The 23,199-nt window shown below is 36.6% G+C and overlaps 1 pseudogene; it reads left to right on the top strand.

Annotated features, from left to right (window-relative positions):
• The first annotated feature begins 1,481 nt into the window (after positions 1-1,481).
• On the top strand, positions 1,482-1,667 carry LOC122914746 (annotated as a pseudogene).
• The last annotated feature ends 21,532 nt before the right edge of the window (positions 1,668-23,199 follow it).

Genomic DNA, 23,199 nt, shown 5'->3' with positions numbered 1-23,199 from the left:
TAGACAGCCACATGTAAGAGAATACAACTGAACCCCTACCTTACACCATACAGAAACATCAACTCAAAATGTATTAAAGCCTTAAATGTAAGACCTGAAATTGTAAAACTCCTAGAAAAAAATATAGGGGATTAGCTCCTTCACATTATGTAGTCAGTGAGTTTTTAGATTTAATGCCAAAAGCAAAGGCAACAAAAGCTAAAATCAATATGTAGGATTACATCATACAAACTTTTTTGAAGTTTTAGAACTCAGTTTTCGAACTCATTTTTATCTAGCCCTCATTTGACTCTTAATACTCAGTCTGACACAAGAAAAAAGAATTCCTTATAGCTCTAAGGGGAATGTGGTTTGAGTCTGAGATTATAGGAGCCTATAGAAAGCCCTTAACCCTCAGTTCTTCACATAGTTATATCAAGGACAATACAACTGTAGCTAGTAAATTAGACTGGATGGACAAAGAAACAACATCTAGAACTTTTCTTTTTCTACACTGTGTAAACATTGTCTGAAAATAGTTTGTTCCAGTGCAACTTCTCACAGGCACGGTAAAGGCAACATGGTTAAGTACTTCACATACCTCAACTATTACCACATTGTAATAGGGGGAGAAAAGTGAATACTTCAAACCTTTCAAAGCATGGTGGCAAATTTAACAATAAGGGAACCTTTTCTTCAGTATATAGTAGATACCTTCAAGGTGACATCTACATTAGATGTTAGATTAAGTGGGCCAGACACAACACTATGGAATGGCATATAATTTGTAAGGAAAAAAGATGAAAGATATTACATTATGTCAAGCTGGGAAAAATTAGTTGTTTACTGGAGCAAGAAAGAACCTTGAATTATGAATATATAGGAGAGTGAGGTCAAGGCAGTAAATAGTTCTACTCAACTAGCCACAAGTACTGAGGAGCAACCGAAACACTGTAGATCCAATTTAATACCTTTAAATATGCCACCAAAATCTCTACTAGAAATAGCTCTACTAGATCAATCAGGAGTCAGAAAACTACAGCCTATGATCTGTTTTATAAGGCCCATAAGTTGAGAAGGTTTTTTTATATTTTTAAAGTGTTGCTAAGAAGGGGGAAAAATGGAATAGAAAGAAAAGGGGAGGAAATAAAAGTGACACAGACTTTTCCCACAAATATGATTCATAAATAATAAAATATTTGGTACTTAATCCTTTACTGAAAAAGTTTGAAGACCTCGGTTCAAGATCAATGAAAGAATGGGCCATGTTTCTAGGTTGGCAAGAAATAGCATGAAAACCCTAGAAGTCTAACACAATTGCACAATTTCATTTACCCAAAAAACAAAGTTCAACAACCTATACCAAACTAATGTGCTTGTTTACTAAGTAAACTTACTGATTTTTGGGCTACAACAACAGAGTTCAGTCATTGTCACAGAGACAGTATGGCTTAGGACAGCTCACATAGTCACTATTTTGACTATTTAACATTAAGTTTGCTGACTTTGCAGTGGCAGTACCGTAGCCAATGAGGTTTATCCGAGGCGCGATTATTGCTAATTGAAATAAAGGACAGTAGTAAGGCTCTTGTTATTCACTCTGCAATGTCCTTTTTCATACTGGTAGATTCTGCTCCTCAGAAGCAAGGGACACATCAGCTTTTTCTAAAAATACTTTAATCATGGTAGCTATATTTCCTTTAATGGTTTGTCGTCCTTCTAGCCACCGCTGTTTTGTGCTCCATCATGTTGCTCTAGACTTTGCTACTGGAAACACAGACAGTTGTGAAGACACAATACTTGTGGACACAAACATAGGCATGCGGATCCCATGATTGGTAAAATTCAACCAGTTATTTCTACCTCAGACAATAACTGATTAAGATCCTTTGGTTGAAACATTATATAAGAGTTGAGTTGAATAATCCCTCTGTAAATAAATGGGTGTAAGAGAAATATATATACTATGATCACCTTTTCTACATTAATTTTATTGAGGACATTGCCATTCATATAGTATAATTATAAATTGAGTGTTTCCTTTCAGGGTTTTTTTTATGAGGACACTTGAGACAATGTCCCCTTTTCAAGCTGTGTCTGGTGAAACATGGACCCATGTACAGTTTTCCTGGGCACTCCAGAGGACAGATTTCTGGCAACTTCTAAAGCACATATTGCCAAGACCAGCATATTCTCTACAATCCAGAAAGCAGCAACTCTGCCCTCTCCACAAGGCCTGTATCTCATTCCTGAGGGGAAAGAAGGTGGTACCTTCCTTAGGTACTCTCTCTCAGCCATAGGAGTAATGGCTGCTCCTTATAGAAGTTATTCCTTTGTTTTTTGGAAGTTATTTTTATTTCTTACTACCCAATGTCTTGTTACTTCAACCTCCAGATAGAGATAATAATATTTTATCTTGAACTTTCCCTGTTAAAATTACTGGGTGGTTTCTGCCTCTCTTCACTAGACCTACACTAATTCACCTCTTGTTTCTTTGACTATTTGTTTATTTAGAAAATTAAGAGTTAAATTGTGTATGTATCCACTTACATACATCCACATACACACTTGTATAATGTATGATTTAATAATAGAAATATGTAGTTTTATACATCATTATATATTCTATAATCTTTAGATAAATGAATTATTTTAAAAATATTATTTATTGAGTTTACTATACACATTTAAACAAATGCGTCTATGAAATTATGCTAAATAATAAATAATCATTATTATAAATAAGCATAAACAATTAATTATAAACATATCACATTAATATGTGTTTAGTTTTAACTACCAATCCCTGAAAAGTTGATAATCCAGGAATGACTATTTCAGGATTTTAGTACTACCTCCAGGGCTGCCACATTGCAGAGCTGGCTCTTGTGCCTTGAAGTCTGGTTTTATTAAAATCTTCTGACTCATTGCCGAGGCTCTTTCTAACATTGAGTTCACATATGCTCTTACCACCCGCGTTGTGCTAGTGGCACCTGCTATGGCTGCCTTGACTACATCCCTCTCATCTGCATGAGCAGTTCTGTTTCTTGCAGGAAACCCTGCCACTGAGGCAGGAAAGGGAATGGATTTCTCCAAGGATGCTGGAGGAAAAGCCATCTTCAAGGAGTAAAACAAACCCTCTTCTATGGTGTTTCTTGTTTCTCCTTGAAATATATTCCCTGGCTACAACAAAGGTGCCAGCTCTCAAAACAACACTTTTTCCTTTCTTTTTTCTTTTGTACCCCCCACCCTGCTATTGACTCTAGGAAAGGGAGTGCCCTACAACTGTTACTATCACCAAATTCAGCAGTAGCATAGTTGGAAGTTCTAAATCTTGTGTCTGAGAGAAGGCATCAGAAGAGTCCTTAATACATCTACATCTAAGTCAAAAACTTAAAACCAAGTCCTAGCTCATGATCAAGAACAAGGATATACATCTCAGCATTTTTAAATAGAAAAAATAGAAATACTTTAAATGTCCTATACTAGTCAATTATTCAAATAAATCACTCCGCAATACACTGGCATACCATCATTAAGAATGAGGTCACAGAATAATATCAGATGACACAAAGAAATTATTCTGATGTATTATTAAATTAAAACAAAAGCAGTAAACACAAATTTTATTTTTTAACATATATATACCAACAGACAAAAACATGTACTCAGACCACCCATATAGGTGAATTAAAAAAAAAAAAAAACATAGACAGTTGTTTTCTCTGAGTAATAGAACTATGACCATACTACTGTACTACCTTGCTTGTGCTTTTCTAAAGTATTCAAACTCTCTTTAATAAATTTGTCTTCTTCCCATAGTTAGAAAAATACCTTTCAAAAGGACACAGAAATGGTTGAATTAAGTCAAAACTAACAAATTCCAGAAAAAACATAATCCTTGATATAGCTGTGGAATAGAAATGCGTTCTTGCTTGCTTTCTTGGTATTCATTTTAATAACAACACTTCCTGATCAAGATTGGTTGCTGACCTAATGGAAGAAAAAAGCAATTCCATAGAATCAAGTGTTTTAATAAGTTAGTTTTAGTTGATTAGTTATTCAACAATATAAGTCTCTAAGAGTACGGCCAGCATGGGGATGGTTTTAGCCACCAGATGTATTGATTAGGTTGGAAAAATGATGACAATGATGAAGATATAAGATAGATGATAGATGATAAATAGATAGATGATAGAGAGATAGATAGATGAGAGATGGATAGATAACATATTTATCATGGGCTTGACAAACAGTGAATTAATTTTTTTTAAAACATCATCTCTTCCATGGAGGCGGTGTTGCATTTACCTAACTTAAGATTTTCATTATCGGTAAAGGGGAGATCAAAATAGCTAAGGAAATGAATGAATGAATACTAATACATGAAAACAAAATACAAAAGCATTTAAATTATTCCTGATACAAATTTGTGTTTTGTGTTTAAGAAGACATACATCATTCTCTGTCTTTTACTATTTGCTATTTGACTGTCTGCTTGCCTAGAAACTAATCCTAATTTAGCACCTATTATAAAAATGTCAGATATCCAGTGAAGCATTTGAGAAATAACAAGTTACAATTATACACATATGTAAAAAGTATTATATACTATTGTTATTCCTATCATTATTATTGTTGTAATTGTTACTGCTACCAATTATATGTATATAATATATAGTCATATGCATACATATATATAATAATAATATGGTGGTTATTATTACTGCTACTACATTTACCACTTGTAAATGTTTACAATATGCCAGGTATTTTGGGTCACCTGGTTAGCTCAGTAGGTTAAGGATCTGACTCTTGATTTTGGCTCCAGTCATGATCTCAGGGTCATGAGATTGGGCTCTGTGTTGGGCATGGAGACTGCTTAATATTCCCTCTCCTTCTCTCTTTTCCCCTCTCCCTGCCTCTAAAAATTATTTCAGGTATTTTGGTAAGCCCATAATCAATATCATCTTATTTAGTTTTCTCAACTTTCCTATGAGGTAGGCATTATTATTAGAAAAGGAAACAGGGTCGGGAGAGGGTGACTGGGCTATGGACATTGGGGAAGGTATGTGCTATGGTGAGTGCCATGAAGTGTGTAAATATGGCAATTCACAGACCTGTACCTCTGGGGCTAATAATACATTATATGTTAATAAAAATTTAAAATTTAAAAAAATTTTAAAAAAGGAAACTGGATCAGAAAGATTGAGTGACTTGCTGAATGTCACACTGTAAGTATCTGAAGCAGTATTCTTGATTCCCAGGTCTGTTCTCTTTCCACTATCCAAAGATACTGATTTTCACATAGCACAGTGTTTTGGGGGTGGTCTTGGAGATACTCAAACTAGCCGCTTAAGTCTCTTAAGCCCAAGGATATGAGGATTGTTTACAGAAATGAATTACCAAGAACTCTATCAACATTGAACCAACAAAAGAATTAAACAAAGGGAAAGATGTGGTGAGAAATATAATCAGACTCTGCTCTTACTTACCAGATCCATGGGAGCTAGAGGAGGATAGTGCTTTTATAATCATTTTTGATTCCAGCACTGGTAGCACAGAACTACCTAGTCATAAATTGTTTTGTAAAGTCAGAAGTCTCTTAAAGAGATAGCTGTAGACAATCCTTTCTGTCCAAAGCAGTGAACAGAGTAAACACCATTATTGAGTGAAAACTGTGAATGCAGTTTGAATTCACCAATTCCAGTTGTAAATTTTCTTTTTAATATCTGTATAAAACAGGGAAATCACTGAATTAACAGGTAGAAAACTAGAATTCTAGGACCAGTTCTATATATTGCTGCAATCCCCTTGGTGTTCATATTTCTTCCTTCTCAATGGTAGTATATAGATCTATTATATTTATTTTACTGATTTTTTTTATAAGATTCCAGTGGCACAGTGAGCTTGGAAATGTTTTGAGGAGTATTAAACATTGTGGGATATGTGTCAATTTGGAAGACATTTTTTTATTACAAATAATTTCTTCAGTAGGGGTCAACTTTTCAAATAACTTTTATTTGAGTGTTCCTTTTCCTATTACAAAAATAATACATCTTCAGGGTCCAAAGTGTCAAAGTTATAGGAAGAAATAATTAAAAGTCCCTTATGTATTGGCTGGCTGGAGCTGCCTTGTTTTAATTTGTGAGAGTCAAATGTGTGCATCTCTTCCCAATCACATGTCCATTGATATTGTGCTGGTAGCTTGAAATCAACCATGGTGAGATTATTTACACCACGGAAATGGGCAAATGTTACAAAGCAGAGCTTTCTTTCCTGAAGAACCAATTGTTAGACATTTATCAGCATACTACTGCCCATAATCCTAAGGCTTTGTCAATTTGGGGAATCTTAAATCAGATTGCTATCCTTGTAGCAAGTAAAAGAATCAAAAGAGATAAAAAAAAAAAAAAAAAAAGAACCAGATAGTCTGTCTTCAGCCTTTAATGTGTCATCATCTAACAAAGAAGGTAAAAAGTATCTGAATAAACAATGAGAAAATATGCTTTATGAGCCCTTCAAGGCCTGCATTGGCTTAGGTCCTTTGCATTAGTTGGATATGTGAAAGGGTTACACAACCTGTGGGTTTTCCTCCTTCCATCCTTCCTCCCAGACTCCCACGCTCCCTCCCTCTCTCTTCTTTCCTTTCTACTCCATCCTCCCTCTCTCCCTCTCTCTCTTCCTTCCTTTCTCTCCATCCCTCCCTTCCTTTCTCCTTCCTTCCTTCCCTGCCTCCTTTTTTTCTTTCAATATCTTCCCTTCTTTTTAAAGATTTTTAACCATAAATGCCACCAGTCAGAGGTCTTTAGAGGTTTTGCCTATGCCAAAGTTGTTTCATTAGTGTCTCATTCTTAATGAGAGCATTTCTGATCTTGGCATTGATGGCCAAGAAATAAGATTAGAAGCCTTACCTTAAACATTTGAGTTTCCTGTTCAAGCTCCAGATTATGTTTTGTTCCAAGACACTATTTTGGTGGCAAATAGGGCCTGGAAGTGCCACCCCAGCTTGCCTTTTTTCCCCTTATTCTATGAAACTATGTGCATAGCTGTCACCACCCCCAGAACATCAGGAACTAATTTTCCAGGGATTTCAGAAGTTCAATGAGGACATTTGAAACACAAGACTTATTTTGTCCATACTTACCCATGTTCAGTCCATATACACAAACTTTAAAATGACATTTTGTCCACCAGAGGGCACTCATATTGTTCCAAGTATAGAGCTAAGAATTATGACGATTTAAAGAGAAATCTTAGAGTCAGAAATGAAATAACGCCCCAGGACTACTTAAGTCTTCACTAAATCTAAACAGAAGAATAAAAGTAAATTTTTAAATTCCATTTTATTTCCTCTTCTCCTACCCCTTCACCCTCCCGCCAACGCTCACAACACAAAACACAAAATATTTTCAAGTATATTTGTAAATTCAAGAAGAGGGGGGAAAAAAGAAGAAGAAGGAGGACTCAGGGTGATAGTCTGTATTCCACTTGTTCAAAGTGCTAGGTTTAGAAGAGGGTATATATTTTTTTTAAATGTGGGAGTGTTGGAAGTGCAGAGAAATATCAAGAAAATGACTTTCATAATAGTACATCCTTGGTGCTTTAAGATGGTACATCTCAAGTTGTTTTCCATTGTGGAGCTGATGAGCTACACGCTTCAGATGAAAGGACTCCTGCTCTTGTCTTGGAACTTTACACTTCTTGGGCACTAGAAAACCAGAGGCTGCCACAAGACTGTGGTCTATTGTGTTGACAGCCTCAGCCACAAGTTATTCTAACTTCTCATGAAAAAAAAAATAAACTTGTGATTTCTGAAACATGTTATGTAACTCATTAGTGGTTTCAACTAAGTGCTGTTTAATGATCTTAAACTTTCTCTTTCTCTCCTCAATGCAAGTCGACTTTCACCTATGTCTCCATCTTTTCCAAACATTCCAGCATTATGAATCCACCAGCTAGACCTTAGCAATTGCTCAGTTTAAGGCACTAGATCTGAAGTAAGTAGTCGCTCTCATTCCAGTTTTGTTACTATGTCAAACATTGGTTTCATCCATTTTTATTTCTCTACAGGGACATTTTTTTTAATGCAGATCTTTCAAAATTAGACCCCATAAAAAGATCCATTAAATTATATCTGCTTCAGAATTGCTCACCAAAGAAAAGTCTCAATTTCTTCTCAATATTAAAAAGTTCTCAGTTATATTGGTCTGAAATTCTCCTTTTTGGTAGGGTCATTGCCTGGTTTGGGGATCAGGGTAATGCTGGCTTCATAGAAAGAGTCAGGAAGTTTTCCTTCTGCTTCAGTTTTTTGAAACAGATTCAGGAGAATAGATGTTATTTCTTCTTTGAAAGTTTGGTAGAATTCCCCGGGGAATCCATCAGGTCCTGGGCTCTTGTTTTTTGGGAGGTTTTTGATCACCACTTCAATCTCATTACTAGATATTGGTCTATTCAGGTAGTCAATTTCTTCCTGATTCAATTTTGGTAGTTTATAGTTTTCCGGGAATGCATCCATTTCATCTAGGTTGCTTAGCTTATTGGCATATAACTGTTGATAATAACTTCTGATGATTGTTTCTACTTCCTTATTGTTCGTTGTGATCTCTCCCTTTTCATTCATAATTTTATGTATTTGAGCTTTCTCTCTTTTCTTTTGGATTAGTGTCACCAATGGTTTATCCATCTTATTGATTCTTTCAAAAAACCAGCTTCTAGTTTCATTGATACGTTCTACTGTGTCTCTGGTTTCTACCTCATCAATCTCAGCTCTAATCTTGATTATTTCCCTTCTTATATGTAAAGTTGGTTTGATTTGTTGTAGATTCTCCAGTTCTTTAAGGTGTAGAGACAGCTGCTGTGTTCTGGATTTTTCAATTTTTTTGAGGGAGGCTTGGATGGCTATGTATTTCCCCCTTAGGACCGCCTTTGCTGTATCCCATAGGTTTTGGATCAAAGTGTCTTCATTCTCGTTGGTTTCCATGAATTGTTTCAGTTCTTCTTTGATCTCCTGGTTGATCCACGCATTCTTAAGCAAGGTGGTCTTTAGCTTCCAGGTGTTTGAGTTCCCTTGGAACTTTTCCTTGTGATTGAGCTCCAGTTTCAAAGCATTGTGATCTGAGAACATGCAGGGAATAATCTCAGTCTTTTGGTATCAGTTGAGTTCTGATTTGTGACCCAGTATGTGGTCTATTCTTGAGAAGGTTCCATGTGCACTTGAGAAGAATGAGTATTCTGTTGTTTTAGGGTGGAATGTTCTGTATATATCTATGAGGTCCATCTGGTCCAATATCACTGATGAATATGGATGCTAAGATTCTCAACAAGATCCTAGCAAACAGGATCCAACAGCGCATTAAAAAGATTATCTACTATGATCAGGTGGGATTCATCCCTGGGCTACAAGGATGGTTCAACATTTGCAAATCAATCAATGTGACAGAACAAATTAATAAAAAAAGAGAGAAGAACCACATGGTCCTCTCAATTGATGCAGAAAAAGCATTTGACAAAATCCAGCATCCGTTCCTAATTAAAACACTACAAAGTATAGAGATAGAAGGAACATTCCTGAATTTCATCAAATCTATCTATGAAAGACCCACAGCAAATATCATCCTCAATGGGAAAAAGCTTGCATCCTTCCCGTTGAGATCAGGAACACGACAAGGATGCCACTCTCACCACTCTTGTTCAACATAGTATTAGAAGTCCTAGCAACAGCAATCAGACAACAAAGGGAAATAAAAGGTATCCAAATTGGTAATGAAGAAGTCAAACTCTCTCTCTTTGCAGATGACATGATTCTTTATATGGAAAACCCAAAGACTCCACCCCCAAACTATTAGAACTCATACAGCAATTCAGCAACGTGGCAGGATACAAAGTCAATGTACAGAAATCAGTGGCTTTATTACACACTAACAATGAAAATACAGAAAGGGAAATTAGAGAATCGATTCCATTTACTATAGCACCAAGAACCATAGGATACCTGGGAATAAACCTAACCAAAGAGGTAAAGGATCTGTACTTGAAAAACTATAGAACTCTCATGAAAGAAATTGAAGAAGACACAAAAAGATGGAAGACCATTCCATGCTCTTGGATCGGAAGAATAAACATTGTTAAAATGTCTATACTGCCTAGAGCAATCTATACTTTTAATGCCATTCTGATCAAAATTCCACCGGTATTCTTCAAAGAGCTGGAGCAAATAATCCTAAAATTTGTATGGAATCAGAAGAGACCCCGAATCGCTAAGGAAATGTTGAAAAACAAAAATAAAACTGGGGGCATCACGTTACCTGATTTCAAGCTTTACTACAAAGCTGTGATCACCAAGACAGCATGGTACTGGCATAAAAACAGACACATAGACCAGTGGAACAGAGTAGAGAGCCCAGATATGGACCATCAACTCTATGGTCAAATAATCTTCGACAAAACAGGAAAAAATATACGGTGGAAAAAACACAGTCTCTTCAATAAATGGTGCTGGGAAAACTGGACAGCTATATGTAGAAGAATGAAACTTGACCATTCTCTTACACCGTACACAAAGATAAACTCAAAATGGATAAAAGACCTCAACGTGAGACAGGAATCCATCAGAATCCTAGAGGAGAACATAGGCAGTAATCTCTTTGATATCAGCCACAGAAACTTCTTTCAAGATATGTCTCCAAAGGCAAAGGAAACAAAAGCGAAGATGAACTTTTGGGACTTCATCAAAATCAAAAGCTTCTGCACAGCAAAGGAAACAGTCAAGAAAACGAAGAGGCAACCCACGGAATGGGAGAAGATATTTGCAAATGACAGTACAGACAAAAGGTTGAGATCCAGGATCTATAAAGAACTCCTCAAACTCAACACACACAAAACAGACAATCATATCAAAAAATGGGCAGAAGATATGAACAGACACTTCTCCAATGAAGATATACAAATGGCTATCAGACACATGAAAAAATGTTCATCATCACTAGCCCTCAGGGAGATTCAAATTAAAACCACATTGACATATCACCTTACACCAGTTAGAATGGCCAAAATTATCAAGACGGGAAACAACATGTGTTGGAGAGGATGTTGAGAAAGGGGAGCCCTCTTACACTGTTGGTGGGAATGCAAGTTGGTGCAGCCTCTTTGGAGAACAGTGTGGAGATTCCTCAAGAAATTAAAAATAGAACTTCCCTATGACCCTGCAATTGTACTCCTGGGTACTTATCCCAAAGATACAGATGTCATGAAAAGAAGGGCCATCTGTACCCCAATGTTTATAGCAGCAATGGCCACGGTCGCCAAACTGTGGAAAGAACCAAGATGCCCTTCAACAGACAAATGGATAAGGAAGATGTGGTCCATATACACTATGGAGTATTATGCCTCCATCAGAAAGGATGAATACCCAACTTTTGTAGCAACATGGACGGGACTGGAAGAGATTATGCTGAGTGAAATAAGTCAAGCAGAGAGAGTCAATTATCATATGGTTTCACTTATTTGTGGAGCATAACAAAAAGCATGGAGGACATGGGGAGTTAGAGAGAAGGGGGTTGGGGGAAATTGGAAGGGGAGGTGAATCATGAGAGACTATGGACTCTGAAAAACAATCTGAGGGGTTTGAAGTGGCGGGGGGGTGTGGAAGGTCATGGTACCAGGTGGTGGATATTATAGAGGGCACGGATTGCATGGAGCATTGGGTGTGGTGCAAAAATAATGATACTGTTAAGCTGAAAATAAATAAATTTTAAAAAATTTAAAAAAAAAAAAGTTCTCAGTTAAACCAGCTTGGAATGATCTAAAAATTCAGCTATTTAGTGTCTAGGTAGACAAACACATACCAAAAATACTTCACAAAAGGAAGAAAAAGCAAAATAATTTAAGGGTTTTTTTTTTTTTTGTCCATTTGGATTACTGATGGCAAACTAATCATCAGAGAATTGCTAAATAAACATTCATAAGCTTGACCTTTATAGCATTGGCCCAATGTTGCCAGGTACTGTAAAGCTTTGAAAAAATTGACCCTTTGGTACTGCCAAGACTGAAAGTAAAATTGGCCCACCTTGCCCAGTTCACATCTGAGTTCAGTTTGTTCTCAGAAGAGTTTAACCCATCTTGCTGAGTTGGTCTCAATTCAGATGAGAAAGCAACAATGTTATATGAAGGAGCCGAAATAGGTGAATATCCACTTAAGTCTTCCCTTGAGGGGAAAACATAGTTTATTATGTTTGGATGGTCCTTATTTAATTGCCCGGTATTAGGAAATCAGATAGCTAGCCGGAAGTCTTCAAAAATAATGTACATTATTACAAAGGCTTCCAACTGAGTAAGATTAAGCTGAAGAGAATTAACTCTTTTTCCAATACATGAGATAAGATACAGAAAGAATTCCATAATTCAGATTTAATATGAGAAATACAGTATAAAAGTTATTATTTCATATGGGTATAGAGAATGGAAATAGCAACAAGATTAAGAAAAATGCAAAAGGGCCATGATTTACACTGAATTGTTGTGTTGTGTGTGGTTTTTTTTTTCTTTGTTAGTTCTTCTCAAGAACGTGGCAGGTGGCAATTACTCTCAGAGTATGAATTTTTGTGGGTACATCTCCTTCAAGTTTGGAAAGATTTACTGAAGACAAGGTGTTATCATAAGACACACTGTAACTTACTGACTTGGTTATAAAAAAAATAGCTGAGTAGGCATCTATTTATTAAATAATAGTAATGATAGTAAGAAAATAGTACCACATGCATATCCACTTTTTTTATCTTCCCATTGACCTAGTTAGCATCTACTCCTTCTGTCAGATGTCGGTCCAATTATGAATCCTTGGAGAGAACTTCAAACACTCTGATTAAATCAAATATCCTCTTCTCCTGGCCCACCTCCAGTCCCATGATAAGATTTCAAAGTGTCATGACTTTCTCCTTACAAGAGCTGGCAAACTTGCAACTTTATATTTATTTGTGTAGTTCTTTGACAAATGTTTATTTTTTTGCTCTTCATAATGTAACTTCTCAAAAATAGACTGTAGCTAGTTTTGCCCTCCACTGAGTCACTAACATCTCAAACAGTGCCTGGCATGCAGGAGGTCCTCGAAGCTTACTTGATTATTTCTTGAATTACAAATGAGTGAACAGGTAAGGCAACCATGAGACTGATGCCATATTACAAAGCAGTTAGTAGACTCAGAATATCGAGTTAGTAAACTCAATAGAACATGGCCATTTAGTAACAGAGCTAGGTGGGACTTAATTTCTCATCCTACTTTCTTTTCCCAGTGTGCCTTATGAGAAAAAACTATAAACCAAAGCATAAATGACTCAAATAAATTCAACAAAATGTGTAAACTAACTAACCAAATTTGTTTTACAACCAGGGTAGTAAAATAAATCAAGTGTTCTCTGCTACTTGCACAGCCATCAGCAAAATTCTAGGTGAATGATATTTGCCAAAGAGGGTTAAACATCCTTCAACCAAATAAAAATGTCTCCTCAGAAAATAGATACTTACTTTTTAAAGGAAAGGAGAAAATAATTATATCTTATAAAGACTGCACCTGCTTAAACTAGGTGTAAAAGCAGACGCTTCCTAAAAATAGGCAGATCAGGTAAACAAGAACAAGGGTTTTTATTTTCTTTGCTGTTCCTTAACAATTACATACACATTTAGTTTTCATCACTGATAGAGCACCTAACGGAGGAGAAAATCATGACCTAAAAAGGAGAATTAAATTGCATGAAACCTATATGAAGCTTATACTAGTTTCTAGTTTTCTTGGGCTGTCATAACAAATAATACAGACTGGATGGCTTAAACGTAAATTTATTTTCTCACAGTTCTGAAGGAAAAAAATCCAGGATTAAGGTGTCAGCAGGATTTGTTTCATCTTAACCTTTCCAATTGGCTTGCAGATGGCCATACTTTCCCTGTGTCTTCACATGTTTTTTAGCTTGAAGTATATCAGTGTTGAAGATGGAGAATCTTGAGTGTAGTAATTGTGACTCATTATGGGTCAGGTAGTATCAATGAGATTATCAGATGACTTCTCATCAAAGTTATGAAGGCCAGTAGGCAGTGGGATGATATATTTTAAGTGCTAAAAAATATATTAAAAGAAATATGTGGAAATGCTATGACAAAATGTATGCCAAGAAAATTAGACAACCTAGATGAAACAGACAAATCCCTAGAAAGACACAAGCTATGAAAAATCCTCCCATAACCTTTAAGCCCTTTATGTTCTTATCCTACATAATAGCCTCATCTATCATCATGCCCCCTTTAATTTACTGTATCTCAATTACTCTGGCTCTCATTTAGTTCCTGGGATCAGGGAGTATACAATTGTTCTATAATTGTTCTACAATTTTGACTTGTTGATTGTTCCCTTTTATCTTTGAGGACTCATTTAAACCCTATTTCCAGAAAGTCTCTTGAGCCCCTTATAATTAATAAGTAACTATTCATTAAAATAATACTAACTGCTTTACCAAAGAACATTTCTTTCACAATATCTTTTTCTCACATACTTGGTTGGCTTCTAAACTAGTTCCAATCAAGTTTCATATTCCAGTAAACATGTCCAAAGTTTTTACCTAGGTGAAATTCTCAAGACTGATTTAGATTTTTGCTTCCAAGTTCTCAGGGCAATCTGTCTGAAATTAATAGCAGATATCTTGAGGCCACCTGAAATCAAAGACTTGGTGGGAAGGTCACATACCTTTAATCTGATCTTTTCTCCAAGGCTCTGTGTAAATTAGCCACTGTCATTCAAAACCCCTTCAGATCTCATCTGTTATGGTTCGGGGTCTCTCTCTAAGGGCAAGATTTTTTTAGAGTATCCAAAATTTGAGATTTTCATTATTTCCTTGCTTTCTGAAAACTGCAGTTTTTATCTGGATTTATCTTTATTTTTCTAGTAACATCTGATGAAAGATGGAAATGAAAGCCAATTTACATGATCATTCTGAATCTTTCCAACTACATACCCTAGAACAGAGTTTCTCAGCTTTAGCATCATTGACATTTTACAACAGGTAATCATGTTATTGCAGCGATCTATCCTACACACTATTAGTTAACAGCATCCCTTGGCCTCTACCCAGTACAAGCCAGTGACACCACCCTCATCTCCAGTTGTGACAAAAATGTCTCTAGACAATACCAAATGTCCCATGGTGTGCAAAATCACCCGTGATCAAGAACTGAAACTACAGGCTCATTAGGTCCATCTTCTGCCTTCAAATTATCAGAAGCAATATCTTTACCAAATTTTTGCTTAAATTTACAGCATGGGACTCCATTTTTCCAGCCTCTTAGAGTTTTTTGACTTTGTAACACATTACTGAGAGGTCAACATCACCTATTTAAAATATTTGTCATAGATAGCACTGTGTTTCAAGATTCAGAGTGAGTTTCCAGATTAGTCACCATAATTCTAGCTTCAGAATAAACAAATACCAACATTATTGTGGCTAAGCCCAATATATATTTATTTGTTACATGTAGCAGTGCGATTCTGGCATTTGATAGGTGGCCTTCTGTGAGATTCAGAAACCCAAGCTGTTTTCGGTGTGTGGTTCTGCCATTTTCAACATATAGCTTCAAGAGTCACCATAACTCATGTGTTTCAAGCCATAAAGAAAAAGATTATGGAGCATTATGTAAATGGGATTTTATGGACTAGTTTGGGGAAAAAAAATGGGTTTTATTATCAGCTTTTAGTGTCTGCTACTTTTACTCATCCTGTCATTGTACCCTCTATTTTTTTCCTTCATGCTATTTATTAAATCTACTATAAAGTAATTATTTGAGCAACCATTGGCTTATTATCCACCTGACCTCAAGGGCAATATGCTCCACAAAGATCAGAATTAAAACTATCTTGTTTGAAGCTTGCTCAGTTCCCAACATCTAGAAGAATTTTTGGCATTGAGTACCTTCTTAATAAAGACTTACTAAATGGATGAATAAATGAATTAATAAATGGATGAATGAATTAATGATATATATGATCCTTGATTTGGATACGGCCTACTAAATCTTTATAATAGCATATTATTCTGCCAGACACAGATCCAGGCATTGGTCAACAAGAGATAATGACTGGCTGACCTAGCAGAACAGAGGAATATCCTAATGATGGAGGCTGAGGATGGGGATGCTAGCAAACAAAAATTAGAATTCAGTGCAGTAGCTTAGAGTTTTCTCTCCTGAATTCATTATCTCATGCTTACCCTGCTTATTAGAGTACTTAAGCTGGTTCTTCTCTCCTCACTATAGTGAGGAGAAAAGGGGTTATGTAGTCTTCAGAGCCTACCTCTTACTAATTGTATTGGTTCCTGAGGCACCTTCTGCCTAATTGTGATAGTTAATTTTATGTATCAGCTTGGCTGGGTCACAGTGCCTAGATATGTGATTACACATGATTCTGGATAGTTCCATGATGGTGATTATTTGTACCGTTTTTATGTTCAGTTAGCCAGCACATAGTACATCATTAGCTTTTTTTATGTAGTGCTCAGTGATTCATTAGTTGCATATAACACCCAGTGCTCATTACAACACTTGCCCTCCTTAATACACATCACCTGATTACTCCGTCCCCCCACCCTACTTCCTTCTGTAACCCTTGGTTTGGTTCCTAGAGTCCAGAGTCTCTCATGGTTTGTCTCCCTCTCTGATTTCTTCCTGTTCAGTTTTCTCTTCCACCATTTTCATCTACATGGTTGGAACTGGAGGGAATTAAGCTAAGTGAGATAAGTCAAGCAGAGAAAGACAATTATCATATGGTTTCACTCATGTGTGGAACATGATGGTGTTTTTGAATGAAATTAGCATTTAAATTGATGGACTTTATGGTGAGCAGAATGCTCTGCATAATGTGGGTAGGCTTCATCTAATCAGGCAGAGACCTGGAGGGAGAGATGAACCATGAGAGACTGTGGACTCTGAGAAACAAACAGGGTTTTGGAGGGAAGGGAGGTAGGAGGTTGGGTGAGCCTGGTGGTGGGTATTATGGAGGGCACGTATTGGATGGAGCACTGGGTGCTCCATAAACAATGAATTCTGGAACACTGAAAAGAAATTAAAAATAAATAAATAAAAATTAAAAAACAAACAAACAAAAAACTAAAGACTGATTACTCCTGAGCAAGAGGGAATTCTGCAACAGACAGCCTTAAGACTTGAACTCCTTGCCTCTTTGGGTCTTCAGCCTGCCAGCACAGCCTGCATATTTTGGACTGAGCAGTGTCCATAATCATGTGAGCTGATTACTTAAGATAAATCTTCCTCTAAATACAGATTCAGATATAGATATATAGAGTAAATATACAGATATAGAGTAGATATATAAGTACGTTTTGTTTTTCTGGAGAGCCCAATACACTGTTCATATATGTATATTGATTCCAGACTTCATTCTAGGTAATAGGATCATCCCTATATATTACATGAATACCTACTTTCAAAGAGTTTTCATGGAGTTGTATTCATGTCTGAAGTAAAAAGAGGTCTTTAAATCTGTGGGAATTAGATTTCACTTATATATTCCCACATTTATTTATTTTACTTGGTTTTGAGCCCCTTGAGGGCAAATGCTATATCATTTCCATCTTTTTATCCCTTGTATTCTGCCCATAATAAAAGATTTTTTAAGTATGTTAATTAAAGAAATGAATGAATACATGAATGGCTCAATACTTAACTGCTAAAATATAGGGGTTCATCACAAACCATTTTTCTCATATGGCTAAAGTAAGGGAAATCCTGATGTGATCTCCCACCAAATATCACCTTTATCTACATTCCCACATTTCTGATTACTTTCAGTATGTTGTGGTTGTGTAGAAGTCTTTGAGGGTGTCTCCTTAGAGAAAAATTTAGCCAGCTAAAAATATAGGGCTTGCACTTTTTTCCTCCTATTGTAACACTGTGGAAAATCAAGTGGTAAATATCACAGAGTTTACCAGCATGGGCTGACCTGAGTTTAACCTCTAGCTCTGCCATGTATGAGTCCTATGACCATTCAAGTCTTAGCTTCCTCATCCGTAAATGGGGATAATAATAATAACTACATTATAATGTTGGTGTGAATTAAATGAGATCAAGCATATAAAGCATTTATCAAAATATCTGGCCATAGCAAGAGTTCAAAAAACATGAACGATTAATAGCTGTTATTGTGTCCTAGAAATGTGCCAAGGTCAAAGTCAGGATATCAGTCCAAATAGTATTTAATCAAAAGATAAACTAGTAATAAGAACTGCACAGTAGCCGATGTCAAAGAGGTTACTGCCTATGTCCTCCAGGATTTTGATGTTCATCATCATTAGCCATCAGGGAAACTTAAATCAGAACCATATTGAGATACCACCTTACACTAGTCAGACTAGCAAAAATTAACAAGACAGGAAACAACAAAGGTTAAAGAGGATGTGGAGAAAGGGGAACCCTCTTACACTGTTGGTAGGAATGCACGTTGGTGCAGGCCATCAAAACTCAGCCATCAAAAAGGGTAAATACCCAACTTTTGTATCAGCATGGATGGGACTGGAGGAGATTATGCTAAGTGAAATAAGTCAAGCAGAGAAAGTCAATTAGCATATGGTTTCACTTACGTGTGGAGCATAAGGAATAACGTGTTGGACATTAGGAGAAGGAAAAGAAAAGTGAATTGGGGGAAATCAGAGGGGGAGATGAACCATGAGAGACTGTGGACTCTGAGACACAAATTGAGGGTTTTAGAGGGGAGGGGGTGGGGGGATGGGTGAGCGTGGTAGTGGGTATTAAGGTATGGCATGTATTGAATGAAGCACTGGGTGTGGTACATAAACAATGAATCTTGGAACATTTAATTAAAATTAAAATTTTAATTTAAAAAATTAATTAAATTTTTAAAAAACTGCACTCTAATGGCAAATCAGAAGAAATTGAGGAAACTAAGGAATCTGAAAAATTAGGATCTGAGTGAAGTAGGCAAGTGGGAGATGGTATAAATGAGTTCTGAAAACTCCTTTTGTCTGAAGGATCTGAAATATATCACTAGGGGGACTTTATTTAAACAAACTGGTTTATCTAAAAAGACCAGAACTAGATTGTGACAGTAACCTGGGATAGCTAGATTCAAAGAAATTATGTGTTATGTGTTAATATTAATTCCAAACCCTACACATCCCCAGATATTCCTGTATATATTAAGACCCAGAGCTTCCTTGCCTTGCATGCTCTCAGTATCTTATCAAAATATTAATGATACTAATAATAATTAATTATACTTAATAATGATATTAAGTTTATTTTACTGACTCATTATTACATACCTGTCAGTCAGGATCCCATCAGGAAACAGATGATACACCCAAACTGGAAAAAAAATATTAAAGATTTTATTTATTCATTTATTTGACAGAGAGAGACTTACACACACACAAAGAGAGAGGGGGAAATACAAGCATGGGGAGTAGGAGAGGGAGAAGCAGACTTCTGGCTGAGTAGGGAGCCCAATGCAGGCTTGATCCCAGGACCAGGGATCATGATCCAAGCTGAAGGCAGACATTTGATGAGTAAACCACCCAGGCACCCCACAAACTGGGAAAAATAAGCAATTTTAATAAAGATTCTTTTTCTTAATTGATTTTTTATTTATTTTCAGCATAACAGTATTCATTATTTTTTCCAATTTATTTATTTCCAGAAAAACAGTATTCATTATTTTTGCACCACACCCAGTGCTCCATGCAATCCGTGCCCTCTATAATACCCACCACCTGGTTCCCCCAACCTCCCACCCCCCTGCCACTTCAAACCCCTCAGATTGTTTTTCAGAGTCCATAGTCTCTCATGGTTCACCTCCCCTTCCAGTTTCCCCCAACCCCCTTCTCTCTAACTCCCCATGTCCTCCATGCTTTTTGTTATGCTCCACAAATAAGTGAAACCATATGATAATTGACTCTCTCTGCTTGACTTATTTCACTCAGCATAATCTCTTCCAGTCCCGTCCATGTTGCTACAAAAGTTGGGTATTCATCCTTTCTGATGGAGGCATAATACTCCATAGTGTATATGGACCACATCTTCCTTATCCATTTGTCTGTTGAAGGGCATCTTGGTTCTTTCCACAGTTTGGCGACCGTGGCCATTGCTGCTATAAACATTGGGGTACAGATGGCCCTTCTTTTCATGACATCTGTATCTTTGGGATAAGTACCCAGGAGTACAATTGCAGGGTCATAGGGAAGTTCTATTTTTAATTTCTTGAGGAATCTCCACACTGTTCTCCAAAGAGGCTGCACCAACTTGCATTCCCACCAACAGTGTAAGAGGGCTCCCCTTTCTCAACATCCTCTCCAACACATGTTGTTTCCCGTCTTGATAATTTTGGCCATTCTAACTGGTGTAAGGTGATATGTCAATGTGGTTTTAATTTGAATCTCCCTGAGGGCTAGTGATGATGAACATTTTTTCATGTGTCTGATAGCCATTTGTATATCTTCATTGGAGAAGTGTCTGTTCATATCTTCTGCCCATTTTTTGATATGATTGTCTGTTTTGTGTGTGTTGAGTTTGAGGAGTTCTTTATAGATCCTGGATCTCAACCTTTTGTCTGTACTGTCATTTGCAAATATCTTCTCCCATTCCGTGGGTTGCCTCTTCGTTTTCTTGACTGTTTCCTTTGCTGTGCAGAAGCTTTTGATTTTGATGAAGTCCCAAAAGTTCATCTTCGCTTTTGTTTCCTTTGCCTTTGGAGACATATCTTGAAAGAAGTTTCTGTGGCTGATATCAAAGAGATTACTGCCTATGTTCTCCTCTAGGATTCTGATGGATTCCTGTCTCACGTTGAGGTCTTTTATCCATTTTGAGTTTATCTTTGTGTACGGTGTAAGAGAATAGTCAAGTTTCATTCTTCTACATATAGCTGTCCAGTTTTCCCAGCACCATTTATTGAAGAGACTGTTTTTTCCACAGTGTTTTGTCGAAGATTATTTGACCATAGAGTTGAGGGTCCATATCTGGGCTCTCTACTCTGTTCCACTGGTCTATGTGTCTGTTTTTATGCCAGTACCATGCTGTCTTGGTGATCACAGCTTTGTAGTAAAGCTTGAAATCAGGTAACGTGATGCCCCCAGTTTTATTTTTGTTTTTCAACATTTCCTTAGTGATTCGGGGTCTCTTCTGATTCCATACAAATTTTAGGATTATTTGCTCCAGCTCTTTGAAGAATACCGGTGGAATTTTGATCAGAATGGCATTAAAAGTATAGATTGCTCTAGGCAGTATAGACATTTTAACAATGTTTATTCTTCCGATCCAAGAGCATGGAATGGTCTTCCATCTTTTTGTGTCTTCTTCAATTTCTTTCATGAGAGTTCTATAGTTTTTCAAGTACAGATCCTTTACCTCTTTGGTTAGGTTTATTCCCAGGTATCCTATGGTTCTTGGTGCTATAGTAAATGGAATCGATTCTCTAATTTCCCTTTCTGTATTTTCATTGTTAGTGTATAAGAAAGCCACTGATTTCTGTACATTGATAGAGATAAAGAAGGACACTACATAATTCTTAAATGGACTATCCACCAAGATGATCTAACAATTTGTAATATCTATGCCCCCAATATGGGAGCAGCCAATTACATAAGAAAACTGTTAATCAAGATAAAGAGTCATATTGATATGAATACATTAATAGTAGGAGATCTTAACATGCCTCTCTCAGAAACAGACAGATCATCGAAGCAGAAAATCAATAAAGAAACAAGAGCATTGAATGATGCATTGGACCAGATGGACCTCAGAGATATATACAGAACATTCCACCCTAAAACAACAGAGTACTCATTCTTCTCAAGTGCACATGGAACCTTCTCAAGAATAGACCACATATTGGGTCACAAATCAGGACTCAACCGATACCAAAAGACTGAAATTATTCCCTGCACGTTCTCAGATCACAATGCTTTGAAACTGGAGCTCAATCACAAGGAAAAGTTCCGAAGGAACTCAAACACCTGGAAGCTAAAGACCACCTTGCTTAAGAATGCTTAGATCAACCAGGAGATCAAAGAAGAACTGAAACAATTCATGGAAACCAATGAGAATGAAGACACTTTGATCAAAAACCTATGGGATACAGCAAAGGCGGTCCTAAGGGGGAAATACATAGCCATCCAAGCCTCCCTCAAAAAAATTGAAAAATCCAGAACACAGAAGCTGTCTCTACACCTTAAAGAACTGGAGAATCTACAACAAATCAAACCAACTTTACATATAAGAAGGGAAATAATCAAGATTAGAGCTGAGATTGATGAGGTAGAAACCAGAGACACAGTAGAATGTATCAATGAAACTAGAAGCTGGTTTTTTGAAAGAATCAATAAGATGGATAAACTATTGGCCACACTAATCCAAAAGAAAAGAAAGCCCAAATTAATAAAATTATGAATGAAAAGGGAGAGATCACAACGAACAATAAGGAAGTAGAAACAATCATCAGAAGTTATTATCAACAGTTATATGCCAATAAGCTAAACAACCTAGATGAAATGGATACATTCCTGGAAACTATAAACTTCCAAAATTGAACCAGGAAGAAACTGACAACCTAAATAGACTGATATCTAATAACGAGATTGAAGCAGTGATCAAAAACCTCCCAAAAAACAAGAGTTCAGGACCTCACAGATTCCCTGGGGAATTCTACCAAACTTTCAAAGAAGAAATAACACCTATTCTCCTGAATCTGTTTCAAAAAATTGAAGCAGAAGGAAAATTTCAAGACTCTTTCTATGAAGCCAGCATTACCCTGACCCCCAAACCAGGCAAAGACCCTACCAAAAAGGAGAATTTCAGATCAATATCACTGATGAATATGGATGCTAAGAATCTCAACAAGATCCTTGCAAACAGGATCCAACAGCACATTAAAAAGATTATCCACCATGATGAGGTGGTATTTATCCCTGGGCTACAAGGATGGTTCAACATTCACAAATCAATCAATGTGATAGAACAAATTAATAAGAAAAGAGAGAAGAACCACATGGTCCTCTCAACTGATGCAGAAAAAGCATTTGACAAAATCCAGCATCCGTTCCTGATTAAAACGCTTCAAATTATAGGGATAGAGGGAACATTCCTGAACTTCATCAAATCTATCTATGAAAGACCCACAGCAAATATCATTCTCAATGGGAAAAAGCTTGCATCCTT

This window comes from Neovison vison, chromosome 7 (assembly GCF_020171115.1).
Source record: "Neovison vison isolate M4711 chromosome 7, ASM_NN_V1, whole genome shotgun sequence".
Classification (NCBI taxonomy): Eukaryota; Metazoa; Chordata; class Mammalia; order Carnivora; family Mustelidae; genus Neogale; species Neogale vison.
This window is presented reverse-complemented; position numbering and strand designations above follow the sequence as displayed.